General features: G+C 30.2%; 1 protein-coding gene across 1 annotated transcript in view; it reads right to left on the bottom strand.

Annotated features, from left to right (window-relative positions):
• The window catches only part of LOC145947518 (very long chain fatty acid elongase AAEL008004-like), a 51,036-nt gene extending 32,738 nt beyond the window's left edge, over positions 1 to 18,298 (bottom strand). Inside the window, exon 1 of the mRNA XM_083057303.1 lies at positions 18,244 to 18,298. The gene's annotated coding sequence lies outside the window, so the exon portion shown is untranslated. The remainder of the gene's footprint in view (positions 1 to 18,243) is intronic.
• Positions 18,299 to 18,510: the final 212 nt, after the last annotated feature.

Here is an 18,510-nt window from a genome sequence, read left to right as displayed (position 1 = left end):
ATTATATCAAAAAGTTTGTAGGCTGATATTCTGATGGTACCATCATAATGTGTAGACAATGTACTGTTAAAATATATGAAAGAATAATTTTTGGCGCGTTTTAGATTAATGAAATTTAAAATTATTAAGCCGCGATACCCATATGGTGCAAAATTATATTACGCATATCATATTAAAAAGTTTGTAGGCTGATATTCTGATGGTACCATCATAATGTGTAGACAATGTACTGTTATAATATATGAAAGAATAATATTTTGCGCGTTTTAAAATATTGCAAATTAAAACTTCTAAGCCGCGATTCCCATACGGCGCGCAATTATATTACGCATATCATATCAAAAAGTTTGTAGGCTGGTATTCTGATGGTACAGTCATAATGTGTAGACAATGTACTGTTAAAATATATGAAAGAATAATTTTTGGCGCGTTTTAAATTAATGAAATTTAAAATTATTAAGCCGCGATACCCATACGGCGCAAAATTATATTACGCATATCATATCAAAAAGTTTGTAGGTTGGTATTCTGATGATACCATCATAATGTGTAGACAATGTACTGTTAAAATATATGAAAGAATTATTTTTGGCGCGTTTTGAATTATTGAAAATTAAAACTTCTAAGCCGCGATTCCCATACGGCGCGGATTCATTTTACGTATTTTAGATCAAAAAGTTTGTAGGCTGGTATTCTGATGGTACCATCATAATGTGTAGACAATGTACTGTTAAAATATATGAAAGAATAATTTTTGGCGCGTTTTAAAATATTGCAAATTAAAACTTCTAAGCCGCGATTCCCATACGGCGCGCAATTCTATTACGCATATCATATCAAAAAGTTTGTAGGCTGGTATTCTGATGGTACAGTCATAATGTGTAGACAATGTACTGTTAAAATATATGAAAGAATTATTTTTGGCGCGTTTTAAAATATTGAAAATTAAAACTTCTAAGCCGCGATTCCCATACGGCGCACAATTATATTCCGCATATTATATCAAAAAGTTTGTAGGCTGGTATTCTGATGGTACCATCATAATGTGTAGACAATGTACTGTTAAAATATATGAAAGAATAATTTTTGGCGCGTTTTAGATTAATGAAATTTAAAATTATTAAGCCGCGATACCCATATGGTGCAAAATTATATTACGCATATCATATTAAAAAGTTTGTAGGCTGATATTCTGATGGTACCATCATAATGTGTAGACAATGTACTGTTAAAATATATGAAAGAATAATTTTTGGCGCGTTTTAAATTAATGAAATTTAAAATTATTAAGCCGCGATACCCATACGGCGCAAAATTATATTAGGCATATCATATCAAAAAGTTTGTAGGCTGGTATTCTGATGGTACCATCATAATGTGTAGACAATGTACTGTTAAAATATATGAAAGAATAATTTTTGGCGCGTTTTAAATTAATGAAATTTAAAATTATTAAGCCGCGATACCCATACGGCGCAAAATTATATTACGCATATCATATCAAAAAGTTTGTAGGCTGGTATTCTGATGGTATCATCATAATGTGTAGACAATGTACTGTTAAAATATATGAAAGAATTATTTTTGGCGCGTTTTAAAATATTGAAAATTAAAACTTCTAAGCCGCGATTCCCATACGGCGCGCAATTATATTACGCATATCATATCAAAAAGTTTGTAGGCTGGTATACTGATGGTACAGTCATAATGTGTAGACAATGTACTGTTAAAATATATGAAAGAATAATTTTTGGCGCGTTTTAAATTAATGAAATTTAAAATTATTAAGCCGCGATACCCATACGGCGCAAAATTATATTACGCATATCATATCAAAAAGTTTGTAGGCTGGTATTCTGATGATACCATCATAATGTGTAGACAATGTACTGTTAAAATATATGAAAGAATTATTTTTGGCGCGTTTTGAAATATTGAAAATTAAAACTTCTAAGCCGCGATTCCCATACGGCGCGCAATTATATTACGCATATCATATCAAAAAGTTTGTAGGCTGGTATTCTGATGGTACAGTCATAATGTGTAGACAATGTACTGTTAAAATATATCAAAGAATTATTTTTGGCGCGTTTTAAAATATTGAAAATTAAAACTTTTAAGCCGCGATTCCCATACGGCGCACAATTATATTCTGCATATTATATCAAAAAGTTTGTAGGGTGGTATTCTGATGGTGCCATCATAATGTGTAGACAATGTACTGTTAAAATATATGAAAGAATAATTTTTGGCGCGTTTTAAATTAATGAAATTTAAAATTATTAAGCCGCGATACCCATACGGCGCAAAATTATATTACGCATATCATATCAAAAAGTTTGTAGGCTGGTATTCTGATGGTATCATCATAATGTGTAGACAATGTACTGTTAAAATATATGAAAGAATTATTTTTGGCGCGTTTTAAGTTAATGAAATTTAAAATTATTAAGCCGCGATACCCATACGGCGCAAAATTATATTACGCATATCATATCAAAAAGTTTGTAGGCTGGTATTCTGATGATACCATCATAATGTGTAGACAATGTACTGTTAAAATATATGAAAGAATTATTTTTGGCGCGTTTTAAAATATTGAAAATTAAAACCTCTAAACCGCGATTCCCATACGGCGCGCAATTATATTACGCATATCATATCAAAAAGTTTGTAGGCTGGTATTCTGATGGTACAGTCATAATGTGTAGACAATGTACTGTTAAAATATATCAAAGAATTATTTTTGGCCCGTTTTAAAATATTGAAAATTAAAACTTTTAAGCCGCGATTCCCATACGGCGCACAATTATATTCTGCATATTATATCAAAAAGTTTGTAGGCTGGTATTCTGATGGTACCATCATAATGTGTAGACAATGTACTGTTAAAATATATGAAAGAATAATTTTTGGCGCGTTTTAAAATATTGCAAATTAAAACTTCTAAACCGCGATTCCCATACGGCGCGCAATTATATTACGCATATCATATCAAAAAGTTTGTAGGCTGGTATTCTGATGGTACCATCATAATGTGTAGACAATGTACTGTTAAAATATATGAAAGAATAATTTTTGGCGCGTTTTAAATTAATGAAATTTAAAATTATTAAGCCGCGATACCCATACGGCGCAAAATTATATTACGCATATCATATCAAAAAGTTTGTAGGCTGGTATTCTGATGGTATCATCATAATGTGTAGACAATGTACTGTTAAAATATATGAAAGAATTATTTTTGGCGCGTTTTAAAATATTGCAAATTAAAACTTCTAAACCGCGATTCCCATACGGCGCGCAATTATATTACGCATATCATATCAAAAAGTTTGTAGGCTGGTATTCTGATGGTACCATCATAATGTGTAGACAATGTACTGTTAAAATATATGAAAGAATAATTTTTGGCGCGTTTTAAATTAATGAAATTTAAAATTATTAAGCCGCGATACTCATACGGCGCGCAATTATATTACGCATATCATATCAAAAAGTTTGTAGGCTGGTATTCTGATGGTACAGTCATAATGTGTAGACAATGTACTGTTAAAATATATGAAAGAATTATTTTTGGCGAGTTTTGAAATATTGAAAATTAAAACTTCTAAGCCGCGATTCCCATACGGCGCGCAATTATATTACGCATATCATATCAAAAAGTTTGTAGGCTGGTATACTGATGGTACAGTCATAATGTGTAGACAATGTACTGTTAAAATATATAGGAAAGAATAATTTTTGGCGCGTTTTAAATTAATGAAATTTAAAATTATTAAGCCGCGATACCCATACGGCGCAAAATTATATTACGCATATCATATCAAAAAGTTTGTAGGCTGGTATTCTGATGATACCATCATAATGTGTAGACAATGTACTGTTAAAATATATCAAAGAATTATTTTTGGCGCGTTTTAAAATATTGAAAATTAAAACTTTTAAGCCGCGATTCCCATACGGCGCACAATTATATTCTGCATATTATATCAAAAAGTTTGTAGGCTGATATTCTGATGGTACCATCATAATGTGTAGACAATGTACTGTTAAAATATATGAAAGAATAATTTTTGGCGCGTTTTAGATTAATGAAATTTAAAATTATTAAGCCGCGATACCCATATGGTGCAAAATTATATTACGCATATCATATTAAAAAGTTTGTAGGCTGATATTCTGATGGTACCATCATAATGTGTAGACAATGTACTGTTATAATATATGAAAGAATAATATTTTGCGCGTTTTAAAATATTGCAAATTAAAACTTCTAAGCCGCGATTCCCATACGGCGCGCAATTATATTACGCATATCATATCAAAAAGTTTGTAGGCTGGTATTCTGATGGTACAGTCATAATGTGTAGACAATGTACTGTTAAAATATATGAAAGAATAATTTTTGGCGCGTTTTAAATTAATGAAATTTAAAATTATTAAGCCGCGATACCCATACGGCGCAAAATTATATTACGCATATCATATCAAAAAGTTTGTAGGTTGGTATTCTGATGATACCATCATAATGTGTAGACAATGTACTGTTAAAATATATGAAAGAATTATTTTTGGCGCGTTTTGAATTATTGAAAATTAAAACTTCTAAGCCGCGATTCCCATACGGCGCGGATTCATTTTACGTATTTTAGATCAAAAAGTTTGTAGGCTGGTATTCTGATGGTACCATCATAATGTGTAGACAATGTACTGTTAAAATATATGAAAGAATAATTTTTGGCGCGTTTTAAAATATTGCAAATTAAAACTTCTAAGCCGCGATTCCCATACGGCGCGCAATTCTATTACGCATATCATATCAAAAAGTTTGTAGGCTGGTATTCTGATGGTACAGTCATAATGTGTAGACAATGTACTGTTAAAATATATGAAAGAATTATTTTTGGCGCGTTTTAAAATATTGAAAATTAAAACTTCTAAGCCGCGATTCCCATACGGCGCACAATTATATTCCGCATATTATATCAAAAAGTTTGTAGGCTGGTATTCTGATGGTACCATCATAATGTGTAGACAATGTACTGTTAAAATATATGAAAGAATAATTTTTGGCGCGTTTTAGATTAATGAAATTTAAAATTATTAAGCCGCGATACCCATATGGTGCAAAATTATATTACGCATATCATATTAAAAAGTTTGTAGGCTGATATTCTGATGGTACCATCATAATGTGTAGACAATGTACTGTTATAATATATGAAAGAATAATATTTTGCGCGTTTTAAAATATTGCAAATTAAAACTTCTAAGCCGCGATTCCCATACGGCGCGCAATTATATTACGCATATCATATCAAAAAGTTTGTAGGCTGGTATTCTGATGGTACAGTCATAATGTGTAGACAATGTACTGTTAAAATATATGAAAGAATAATTTTTGGCGCGTTTTAAATTAATGAAATTTAAAATTATTAAGCCGCGATACCCATACGGCGCAAAATTATATTACGCATATCATATCAAAAAGTTTGTAGGTTGGTATTCTGATGATACCATCATAATGTGTAGACAATGTACTGTTAAAATATATGAAAGAATTATTTTTGGCGCGTTTTGAATTATTGAAAATTAAAACTTCTAAGCCGCGATTCCCATACGGCGCGGATTCATTTTACGTATTTTAGATCAAAAAGTTTGTAGGCTGGTATTCTGATGGTACCATCATAATGTGTAGACAATGTACTGTTAAAATATATGAAAGAATAATTTTTGGCGCGTTTTAAATTAATGAAATTTAAAATTATTAAGCCGCGATACCCATACGGCGCAAAATTATATTACGCATATCATCTCAAAAAGTTTGTAGGCTGGTATTCTGATGGTACAGTCATAATGTGTAGACTATGTACTGTTAAAATATATGAAAGAATAATTATTGGCGCGTTTTAAATTAATGAAATTTAAAATTATTAAGCCGCGATACCCATACGGCGCAAAATTATATTACGCATATCATATCAAAAAGTTTGTAGGCTGGTATTCTGATGGTACAGTCATAATGTGTAGACTATGTACTGTTAAAATATATGAAAGAATTATTTTTGGCGCTTTTTAAAATATTGAAAATTAAAACTTCTAAGCCGCGATACCCATACGGCGCAAAATTATATTACGCATATCATATCAAAAAGTTTGTAGGCTGATATTCTGATGGTACCATCATAATGTGTAGACAATGTACTGTTAAAATATATGAAAGAATAATTTTTGGCGCGTTTTAAATTAATGAAATTTAAAATTATTAAGCCGCGATACTCATACGGCGCGCAATTATATTACGCATATCATATCAAAAAGTTTGTAGGCTGGTATTCTGATGGTACAGTCATAATGTGTAGACAATGTACTGTTAAAATATATGAAAGAATTATTTTTGGCGAGTTTTGAAATATTGAAAATTAAAACTTCTAAGCCGCGATTCCCATACGGCGCGCAATTATATTACGCATATCATATCAAAAAGTTTGTAGGCTGGTATACTGATGGTACAGTCATAATGTGTAGACAATGTACTGTTAAAATATATAGGAAAGAATAATTTTTGGCGCGTTTTAAATTAATGAAATTTAAAATTATTAAGCCGCGATACCCATACGGCGCAAAATTATATTACGCATATCATATCAAAAAGTTTGTAGGCTGGTATTCTGATGATACCATCATAATGTGTAGACAATGTACTGTTAAAATATATCAAAGAATTATTTTTGGCGCGTTTTAAAATATTGAAAATTAAAACTTTTAAGCCGCGATTCCCATACGGCGCACAATTATATTCTGCATATTATATCAAAAAGTTTGTAGGCTGATATTCTGATGGTACCATCATAATGTGTAGACAATGTACTGTTAAAATATATGAAAGAATAATTTTTGGCGCGTTTTAGATTAATGAAATTTAAAATTATTAAGCCGCGATACCCATATGGTGCAAAATTATATTACGCATATCATATTAAAAAGTTTGTAGGCTGATATTCTGATGGTACCATCATAATGTGTAGACAATGTACTGTTATAATATATGAAAGAATAATATTTTGCGCGTTTTAAAATATTGCAAATTAAAACTTCTAAGCCGCGATTCCCATACGGCGCGCAATTATATTACGCATATCATATCAAAAAGTTTGTAGGCTGGTATTCTGATGGTACAGTCATAATGTGTAGACAATGTACTGTTAAAATATATGAAAGAATAATTTTTGGCGCGTTTTAAATTAATGAAATTTAAAATTATTAAGCCGCGATACCCATACGGCGCAAAATTATATTACGCATATCATATCAAAAAGTTTGTAGGTTGGTATTCTGATGATACCATCATAATGTGTAGACAATGTACTGTTAAAATATATGAAAGAATTATTTTTGGCGCGTTTTGAATTATTGAAAATTAAAACTTCTAAGCCGCGATTCCCATACGGCGCGGATTCATTTTACGTATTTTAGATCAAAAAGTTTGTAGGCTGGTATTCTGTTGGTACCATCATAATGTGTAGACAATGTACTGTTAAAATATATGAAAGAATAATTTTTGGCGCGTTTTAAAATATTGCAAATTAAAACTTCTAAGCCGCGATTCCCATACGGCGCGCAATTCTATTACGCATATCATATCAAAAAGTTTGTAGGCTGGTATTCTGATGGTACAGTCATAATGTGTAGACAATGTACTGTTAAAATATATGAAAGAATTATTTTTGGCGCGTTTTAAAATATTGAAAATTAAAACTTCTAAGCCGCGATTCCCATACGGCGCACAATTATATTCCGCATATTATATCAAAAAGTTTGTAGGCTGGTATTCTGATGGTACCATCATAATGTGTAGACAATGTACTGTTAAAATATATGAAAGAATAATTTTTGGCGCGTTTTAGATTAATGAAATTTAAAATTATTAAGCCGCGATACCCATATGGTGCAAAATTATATTACGCATATCATATTAAAAAGTTTGTAGGCTGATATTCTGATGGTACCATCATAATGTGTAGACAATGTACTGTTATAATATATGAAAGAATAATATTTTGCGCGTTTTAAAATATTGCAAATTAAAACTTCTAAGCCGCGATTCCCATACGGCGCGCAATTATATTACGCATATCATATCAAAAAGTTTGTAGGCTGGTATTATGATGGTACAGTCATAATGTGTAGACAATGTACTGTTAAAATATATGAAAGAATAATTTTTGGCGCGTTTTAAATTAATGAAATTTAAAATTATTAAGCCGCGATACCCATACGGCGCAAAATTATATTACGCATATCATATCAAAAAGTTTGTAGGTTGGTATTCTGATGATACCATCATAATGTGTAGACAATGTACTGTTAAAATATATGAAAGAATTATTTTTGGCGCGTTTTGAATTATTGAAAATTAAAACTTCTAAGCCGCGATTCCCATACGGCGCGGATTCATTTTACGTATTTTAGATCAAAAAGTTTGTAGGCTGGTATTCTGATGGTACCATCATAATGTGTAGACAATGTACTGTTAAAATATATGAAAGAATAATTTTTGGCGCGTTTTAAAATATTGCAAATTAAAACTTCTAAGCCGCGATTCCCATACGGCGCGCAATTCTATTACGCATATCATATCAAAAAGTTTGTAGGCTGGTATTCTGATGGTACAGTCATAATGTGTAGACAATGTACTGTTAAAATATATGAAAGAATTATTTTTGGCGCGTTTTAAAATATTGAAAATTAAAACTTCTAAGCCGCGATTCCCATACGGCGCACAATTATATTCCGCATATTATATCAAAAAGTTTGTAGGCTGGTATTCTGATGGTACAGTCATAATGTGTAGACTATGTACTGTTAAAATATATGAAAGAATAATTATTGGCGCGTTTTAAATTAATGAAATTTAAAATTATTAAGCCGCGATACCCATACGGCGCAAAATTATATTACGCATATCATATCAAAAAGTTTGTAGGCTGGTATTCTGATTGTACAGTCATAATGTGTAGACTATGTACTGTTAAAATATATGAAAGAATTATTTTTGGCGCTTTTTAAAATATTGAAAATTAAAACTTCTAAGCCGCGATACCCATACGGCGCAAAATTATATTACGCATATCATATCAAAAAGTTTGTAGGCTGATATTCTGATGGTACCATCATAATGTGTAGACAATGTACTGTTAAAATATATGAAAGAATAATTTTTGGCGCGTTTTAAATTAATGAAATTTAAAATTATTAAGCCGCGATACTCATACGGCGCGCAATTATATTACGCATATCATATCAAAAAGTTTGTAGGCTGGTATTCTGATGGTACAGTCATAATGTGTAGACAATGTACTGTTAAAATATATGAAAGAATTATTTTTGGCGAGTTTTGAAATATTGAAAATTAAAACTTCTAAGCCGCGATTCCCATACGGCGCGCAATTATATTACGCATATCATATCAAAAAGTTTGTAGGCTGGTATACTGATGGTACAGTCATAATGTGTAGACAATGTACTGTTAAAATATATAGGAAAGAATAATTTTTGGCGCGTTTTAAATTAATGAAATTTAAAATTATTAAGCCGCGATACCCATACGGCGCAAAATTATATTACGCATATCATATCAAAAAGTTTGTAGGCTGGTATTCTGATGATACCATCATAATGTGTAGACAATGTACTGTTAAAATATATGAAAGAATTATTTTTGGCGCGTTTTGAAATATTGAAAATTAAAACTTCTAAGCCGCGATTCCCATACGGCGCGCAATTATATTACGCATATCATATCAAAAAGTTTGTAGGCTGGTATTCTGATGGTACAGTCATAATGTGTAGACAATGTACTGTTAAAATATATCAAAGAATTATTTTTGGCGCGTTTTAAAATATTGAAAATTAAAACTTTTAAGCCGCGATTCCCATACGGCGCACAATTATATTCTGCATATTATATCAAAAAGTTTGTAGGCTGATATTCTGATGGTACCATCATAATGTGTAGACAATGTACTGTTAAAATATATGAAAGAATAATTTTTGGCGCGTTTTAGATTAATGAAATTTAAAATTATTAAGCCGCGATACCCATATGGTGCAAAATTATATTACGCATATCATATTAAAAAGTTTGTAGGCTGATATTCTGATGGTACCATCATAATGTGTAGACAATGTACTGTTATAATATATGAAAGAATAACATTTTGCGCGTTTTAAAATATTGCAAATTAAAACTTCTAAGCCGCGATTCCCATACGGCGCGCAATTATATTACGCATATCATATCAAAAAGTTTGTAGGCTGGTATTCTGATGGTACAGTCATAATGTGTAGACAATGTACTGTTAAAATATATGAAAGAATAATTTTTGGCGCGTTTTAAATTAATGAAATTTAAAATTATTAAGCCGCGATACCCATACGGCGCAAAATTATATTACGCATATCATATCAAAAAGTTTGTAGGTTGGTATTCTGATGATACCATCATAATGTGTAGACAATGTACTGTTAAAATATATGAAAGAATTATTTTTGGCGCGTTTTGAATTATTGAAAATTAAAACTTCTAAGCCGCGATTCCCATACGGCGCGGATTCATTTTACGTATTTTAGATCAAAAAGTTTGTAGGCTGGTATTCTGATGGTACCATCATAATGTGTAGACAATGTACTGTTAAAATATATGAAAGAATAATTTTTGGCGCGTTTTAAAATATTGCAAATTAAAACTTCTAAGCCGCGATTCCCATACGGCGCGCAATTCTATTACGCATATCATATCAAAAAGTTTGTAGGCTGGTATTCTGATGGTACAGTCATAATGTGTAGACAATGTACTGTTAAAATATATGAAAGAATTATTTTTGGCGCGTTTTAAAATATTGAAAATTAAAACTTCTAAGCCGCGATTCCCATACGGCGCACAATTATATTCCGCATATTATATCAAAAAGTTTGTAGGCTGGTATTCTGATGGTACCATCATAATGTGTAGACAATGTACTGTTAAAATATATGAAAGAATAATTTTTGGCGCGTTTTAGATTAATGAAATTTAAAATTATTAAGCCGCGATACCCATATGGTGCAAAATTATATTACGCATATCATATTAAAAAGTTTGTAGGCTGATATTCTGATGGTACCATCATAATGTGTAGACAATGTACTGTTATAATATATGAAAGAATAATATTTTGCGCGTTTTAAAATATTGCAAATTAAAACTTCTAAGCCGCGATTCCCATACGGCGCGCAATTATATTACGCATATCATATCAAAAAGTTTGTAGGCTGGTATTCTGATGGTACAGTCATAATGTGTAGACAATGTACTGTTAAAATATATGAAAGAATAATTTTTGGCGCGTTTTAAATTAATGAAATTTAAAATTATTAAGCCGCGATACCCATACGGCGCAAAATTATATTACGCATATCATATCAAAAAGTTTGTAGGTTGGTATTCTGATGATACCATCATAATGTGTAGACAATGTACTGTTAAAATATATGAAAGAATTATTTTTGGCGCGTTTTGAATTATTGAAAATTAAAACTTCTAAGCCGCGATTCCCATACGGCGCGGATTCATTTTACGTATTTTAGATCAAAAAGTTTGTAGGCTGGTATTCTGATGGTACCATCATAATGTGTAGACAATGTACTGTTAAAATATATGAAAGAATTATTTTTGGCGCGTTTTAAAATATTGAAAATTAAAACTTCTAAGCCGCGATTCCCATACGGCGCGGATTCATTTTACGTATTTTAGATCAAAAAGTTTGTAGGCTGGTATTCTGATGGTACCATCATAATGTGTAGACAATGTACTGTTAAAATATATGAAAGAATAATTTTTGGCGCGTTTTAAATTAATGAAATTTAAAATTATTAAGCCGCGATACCCATACGGCGCAAAATTATATTACGCATATCATATTAAAAAGTTTGTAGGCTGATATTCTGATGGTACCATCATAATGTGTAGACAATGTACTGTTAAAATATATGAAAGAATAATTTTTGGCGCGTTTTGAAATATTGCAAATTAAAACTTCTAAGCCGCGATTCCCATACGGCTCGCAATTATATTACGCATATCATATCAAAAAGTTTGTAGGCTGGTATGCTAATGTTACCATCATAATGTGCAGGAAATGTAGTGTTAAAATATATAAAAGATCAATTTTTAGCACTTTTTATATATTAAAAATTAAAATTTTTCAGCCGCTGGCCGCATAGGTCGCATATTAGATATATAAGTATATTAAATAAAAAAGTTTTTAAGCTTTTGTGCTTTTGATACCATATTTATCTGCCAACCTTGTATTCTTGAGATGTATATACGATTAATTTTTGGCGCGCTTTAAATATATTAGAAATCAAAATTTTGTCACAGCGTAACTTTTACGTCGCATATTAATTTTACGTATATTAAATCAAAAAGTTTGTAGGCTCTTGTGGATTTGGTACCATAATAATCTGCTAAGTATGTACTCTTGAAATATATATACGATTAATTTTTGGCGTGTTTTAAATATATAAAAAATCATAATTTTGTCACCGCGGAACCCTTACATCGCATATTAATTTTACGCATTTTGTATCAAGAAGTTTGTAGGCTCTTGTGCTTTTGGTACCATTATAATCTGCTAACTATGTACTTTTTAAATATATATACGAATAATTTTTGGCGCTCTTTAAATCCATTATTAAAAAGAAGATGTAAAGTCGATTCTCGCATATATCGATGATCGTGTCACTGATTTATCCGCGATGTTGATTGATTGTCCCGATGTCGAATAATCGCGCGAAGAAACCTCTTGACGAACACTAACTTTTATTATTTCCGAGTTATTCCGCGTTATAAAAAACGTAGCTGTCTCAAACACGTCCGCACTGTTTGACAGCTGTCACAAATCCAAGATGTTCGCCGTGAGACGTGAATTTTGCTTAATATCCTTGAAATTGTCTAATTATTATGCTTATTTCAAAATATTGATTTATTTTGTTATAAACGTTTAAACTTTTAATTCAAAAATTAAGACGTGTAACTCGTAGAACATTTTCTTCGGGCTCATTTTATAGGCCTTTAAGAGATCTTTAAAACGCGCCCACAGAAAATGTTTAAGGCTTTATAAAGGCCTTAATTTTCGCGAAAAACGTTCAAACTTTGATTGCAAAAATTAAGGCCTATATAGGTCCTAGAACATTTTTTGTAGGCTCGTTTTGTAAGCTTTTTTGACGTTAAATGTAAAATATCTTGTAAAATATTCAGTTTTCGGTTATCTTACTTTAATACTTTTATGGATGGAATAATGAGACAAATCATAATTGATGTAAAAAAACACGTAGTTGCTTTTAAGAAAAAGTACGCAGTTGCATGTTGCAAATTACATAAATTTTTTTTAAACAATTATCTACAAAAAAATGCATATACTTATCATACAAGAATATGCAATTAGAAATAATTGGTTCCATCTAAGAAATTGAAGGTTACCTCTATGTGATCTTCAAACGATTATCTATATACATATATATATAATATATATATATATATATATATATATATATATATACATACAGAATGTCCAATTTTAATCTATCACCCCACGTAATTTTGCAGGGAGCGGTCATAAAGAAAAATGTTTCATACAAAAGTTTTTTGACCTTGAGGGGAACATAAGATGGTGACATCGATTTGACGTTGGATAGTTGTTTAAATATCACATAGAGGTCACCTTCAATTTCTTAAATGGAACCTATTATTTCTAATTGCACATTCTTACATGATAAGCATATACATATTTTTGTAGATAATTGTTTAAAAAAAATTTATGTAATTTGCAACATGCAACTGCGTACAGAATACTGCAACAAAAAATAAAAAATTATACAAATATTTTAATCGAAAACAGTTGTACAAAATATTTATTTTAATTTCTTACAAAAATAATGTTATTAAAAAGTTGCGCTAATTAAATAAAAATTATTGCTATATTATATAATTCACTACATATACAGGGTGTTTCTTAAAATAATGAGAAGTATTGCAGTGGTATTATCTGAAATAAATACACGTCTTGTGTGAAACTGTCATGTCATTTGTTGTGCGATCCGTTCAAGATTTGTTGAAATTACATTTTTTGAATAATTAAAATGCCGTTATATGTATGAAACTGTTATTGTGATACTTATGAATGTGTCCGATTACAATGAGTTATACGATTATGCGATATTAAATGCATGCTCGATCATTCATTACGCAAATGTTTGCTATATTTATTAATCGGTTGATGCGGCGGGAAAAAAATGTCAATTTTCTCGTTTTTCGTATCGAGAAACTATATAAAAACTATACAATATATACAACAATGCGTTATGTTATAAAAACACACATGTCACAGCATTGTCACCGTCAAATATCACAGTCGTATTGTTAGGTTGACAAGACAATAGATATGACAAATTCGCAATTTAATAATATACATTTTTTACTTGCGTCTTGTTATATTATTTTATCAGTTAATGTTTCAGATATTTGTAATTTACAAAAATAAAACAGGAAATCTTCTACAAGTCTAATACAAGTTAATAATATATGGTTCACAATAAAAAAAAATAATACAAGAAGAAAATGAACCGTAGTGTTTTTAATACTGAATATATAATCCCATTCTTCATAATTGCTCCATCACGTTATGATTTGAAATTTATATATAGTTAAAGTTGCAAAAAAAGAATATTTAAATATATTTTAAGATATTATAGGGAGTAATTTGGAAGAGGGAACAATTTTGAATCGTATCCAGCATCATAAAGATTACGGGAAACAATTTCATTTTTTATTGAGAAGTTCGTTTTGGTGAACTGTGTAATCGCAGATCAATTTTACAAACTTTAATTTTCTTCTTATTTCGTCTTAAAAAATTATATAAAGATAAACGGCAATTGAAATAAGTCACAGTTATTGTTTGGTAAATAATAAAATTATATTACATACTTTAGAAACAGAAAATCTTTTATTTTAAAAAGACTTTTAAAAAGAATTTTAAAAATAAACTTTATGAAACATAATATAGGTATATGAAAAAATATATATGGAGCATTCCATACCAAATCAACGACTTTTTTCTCCGACCATTTTTGATTTGCTTCATTTTTTAAATGTTTTTGTATCTATTGAAAGTAGTTTCCATGAATTTTTTTAGATTTTTATCTTTATTGATTTCCGAGTTACATATTTTTTTATAAAATTAATTTAAAAAATTTCAAATATTTATAATTTAAAGAAAAAAAAATATTGGCTCGTATTCTGAGCTCACATTTATCGCTAAATGCGCCTCTAAATGTGTCTTTAGATGACACATAAATGTGGCGATATTCTAAGCGCACATTTAGTGGCGTACATTTAAAGGCGCCTCGCCATTTTTAGTCTAAATGCGCAACTTTATAGTGAAAATCCTATTCTGAACCACATTTATAGCACATTTATGGCTTCTCGATAAATGTGCCAATAAATGTGCTCGAGGATACATTTATACGTACATTTATACAAATGCTTTGCAATTTTAATTAATTCTATCACTACAATACACAATTGATTTCATTAATAAAATTATTATAGATCAATTTTTTGTAAATAATAAAATTTTTTAAAACAATATTAATTGTTTTTTGAACAAAATATTAACAATATTAATAATATTTGATAAATTCTGAAATTTCCTTTAAAAGTGTAATAGTGTATAAAGTATAATGAAGAATGCATTTCGATTGACTATTTTCACTTTAAAGGATTAATTAGGACGAAGAATCTTTGAAATGAAACTAACTAAACGGAGCACATTTCAAATCATATCACACTTCTATCATAGATGTATTTGACAAAATTGATCATACAATCGAAGTTCGGGAAGTAAATGCTATGCGTGATCGTGGTCCGCGAGTCCCGGTAAAAAATTGTTTATTATAATCATATATATGTATAACAATATAAAATATAATATAAAATAAAATATAATATAAAATATAAAAATATAACAATATAAAATGACAAAGTCATAAAATAATATTATTGTTATTCAATAAATAACTAATTAACCGTTTAGGTAAAGAATTAATTAGTCATTAAATTATTTGTGCTAATTTAATATCAATCTTAATTCCTCTTTTCTTTAGATACGTTAGTATAAGATTTCATATAAAAATCATAAAATAAGATAATATTCATTACTACATGCATAAAATTGGTATATATATATATATATATATATATACGTATCGGCAGATGTAACTGAATTGCTGGACTTGCAAATTGCATTAAGTATATTAACATTCCAAAAAACTGTACCTAATTTCGCAACAGAAAAACAACAAATTATACAAATCTGCATTATATTTACGGAAACAGAAATTATTGAAATATATTAAAATGTATATACATATATGTTGTGCATGTGTGTGTATGTAAAGTTATGTGTTATGTGTTAAGTTTTGTTACAAAATATTATAATGTTATAAACAACTTACCATTTGAATTCTAGTTACAAAAGGCTTAATAGGAGACATTATTTGTTGATATTTCGGCCCCCTTGAAGAGATTAAATAATACGTATACATGATTACGTGTACGGCACAATTAAGCAGAGTAATTAATGTCAGTCTCTCGTCCAGAACATATTTTAAAAACAACCAGATGAGAAGTATATTTCCGACATGATGGTACACGTGCAAGAAAGAAACCTGTCTGTATTTCTTTCTCAACACAAATGCAACAGTTTCAAAAAGATCGAATATTTTCAATAATAGTTATTAGTTATTTCTTTTATATATAAAGAGTCTTCTATATATCAGAACTATTTTATTGATAAACGGAACAAACGTTACAAAAAAGGTGAAGTCGCTTAGTGAGAGAAAAGGAACGAACTAACTAACAAAGTTTCTTAGCGCAATCACATGCAAAAAAAAGTTATATCTAGCGCTGAAGCGCCGCCAATCACTGTCGTCAACTTAGTTACATTAACTCAATTGGTTGCGCGGGCTATTTGAACTCGCTAGATTATACATATATCCAACACTCCCGCTTAATCTAGTGAGCAAAAAAATTATTGTGTAACATTTGGCATGCTTAAGCCTAGACCTTTAAAACAAAATGTGTGTTTTGTACCATTTAAAGGCTTGGTAAAAATATCAGCTATCATTCTGTCAGTGGACATATATTTAAGTGTAATCTCATTCCTTTCAAGAGTTTCTCTGACAAAATGATACCTAATATCAATATGTTTGGTTCTATTATGAAATACTGGATTGCACGCTAGTTTTTGAGCACTTTGATTATCATTATATAAAGTTATGGGTTTATTAAGTTGATTAGCTCATTTAACAATCCTTTCAAATGAATAGCTTCTTTGGCAGATTCTGAGAGGGCAATATATTCTGCCTCTGTACTTGATAGAGCTACTGAACGCTGTTTTCGAGCTTCCCAGGATATCGGTCCATTTGCAAACATAAATACATAGCCTGTGTATGACCTGCGATCAATTACATCATTCGCCCAATCTGCATCTGCATAGCCTGTTATTTTAATGTCACCAATCCCTTTATAAACTAATGAATGGTCAAGGGAACCTTTTAAATATCTTAGAATTCTTTTTGCTGATTTCCAATTCTGATCAGTATGTTCTCTATTAAATTGACTTAAAAAACTGGTTACAAATGCAATGTCAGGCCTAGAGTTGACAGCTAAATACATTAACGCACCTATCAATTGCTGGTATGGTACATTATTAATACTTTGTTTGTCATTACAATCAATTTTGAAACCTGCCTCCATGGGAGTTGAAGTACATTTTGCTTCTGACATACCGAATCTAACAAACAGTTCTAGAATATAATCCTTCTGATTTATGCTTATTATTTTTGACTTTCTATCTCTTTCAATATTTAGTCCTAAACATCTTTTGGCTTGTCCTAAGTCTTTGATCTTAAAATTCTTCTTTAATTGTTCTTTTAATTTTACTTTTTCAGTTTTATCATTAGAAAATATTAAAAAATCATCGACATATAACGCAATAATTATAATAAACTTATTGCTTATTTTGAAAAATATACATGCTTCAAACTTTGATTTTTGAAAGCCTAACCTGAGCAATACTTCTTCTACCTTTTTATTCCAAACTCTAGAGGATTGCTTAAGGCCATAGATTGCCTTTTTTAATATGATCACTTATGATACTTATTGAAGGTAAATCGCGATTATGTCATTCCTGCAGTCACTTTGATAGTGAATAAGCAACTGCTTCATTTTGTGCACTTTCATAGACGTATAATATATAGACCGAGCGTGGCCTATCTCTCCCGTAGTGAAACCATATCGACAGATTAGAAAGAGACGGATGCTCAATATCGTAGATTTATCTTTGTCTAAAAATACAGTAGAAGGGAACGAAACTTGCGATCATTGGTGATCGCTCCCCTGATCCG

Source organism: Prenolepis imparis, unplaced genomic scaffold, assembly GCF_030444845.1.
Source record: "Prenolepis imparis isolate NDT839.2.m4 unplaced genomic scaffold, iyPreImpa1.0 SCAF_95, whole genome shotgun sequence".
NCBI classification, from domain to species: Eukaryota; Metazoa; Arthropoda; class Insecta; order Hymenoptera; family Formicidae; genus Prenolepis; species Prenolepis imparis.
The sequence above is the reverse complement of the archived record's forward strand: the minus strand, read 5'-3'. Positions and strand labels throughout refer to the sequence as shown.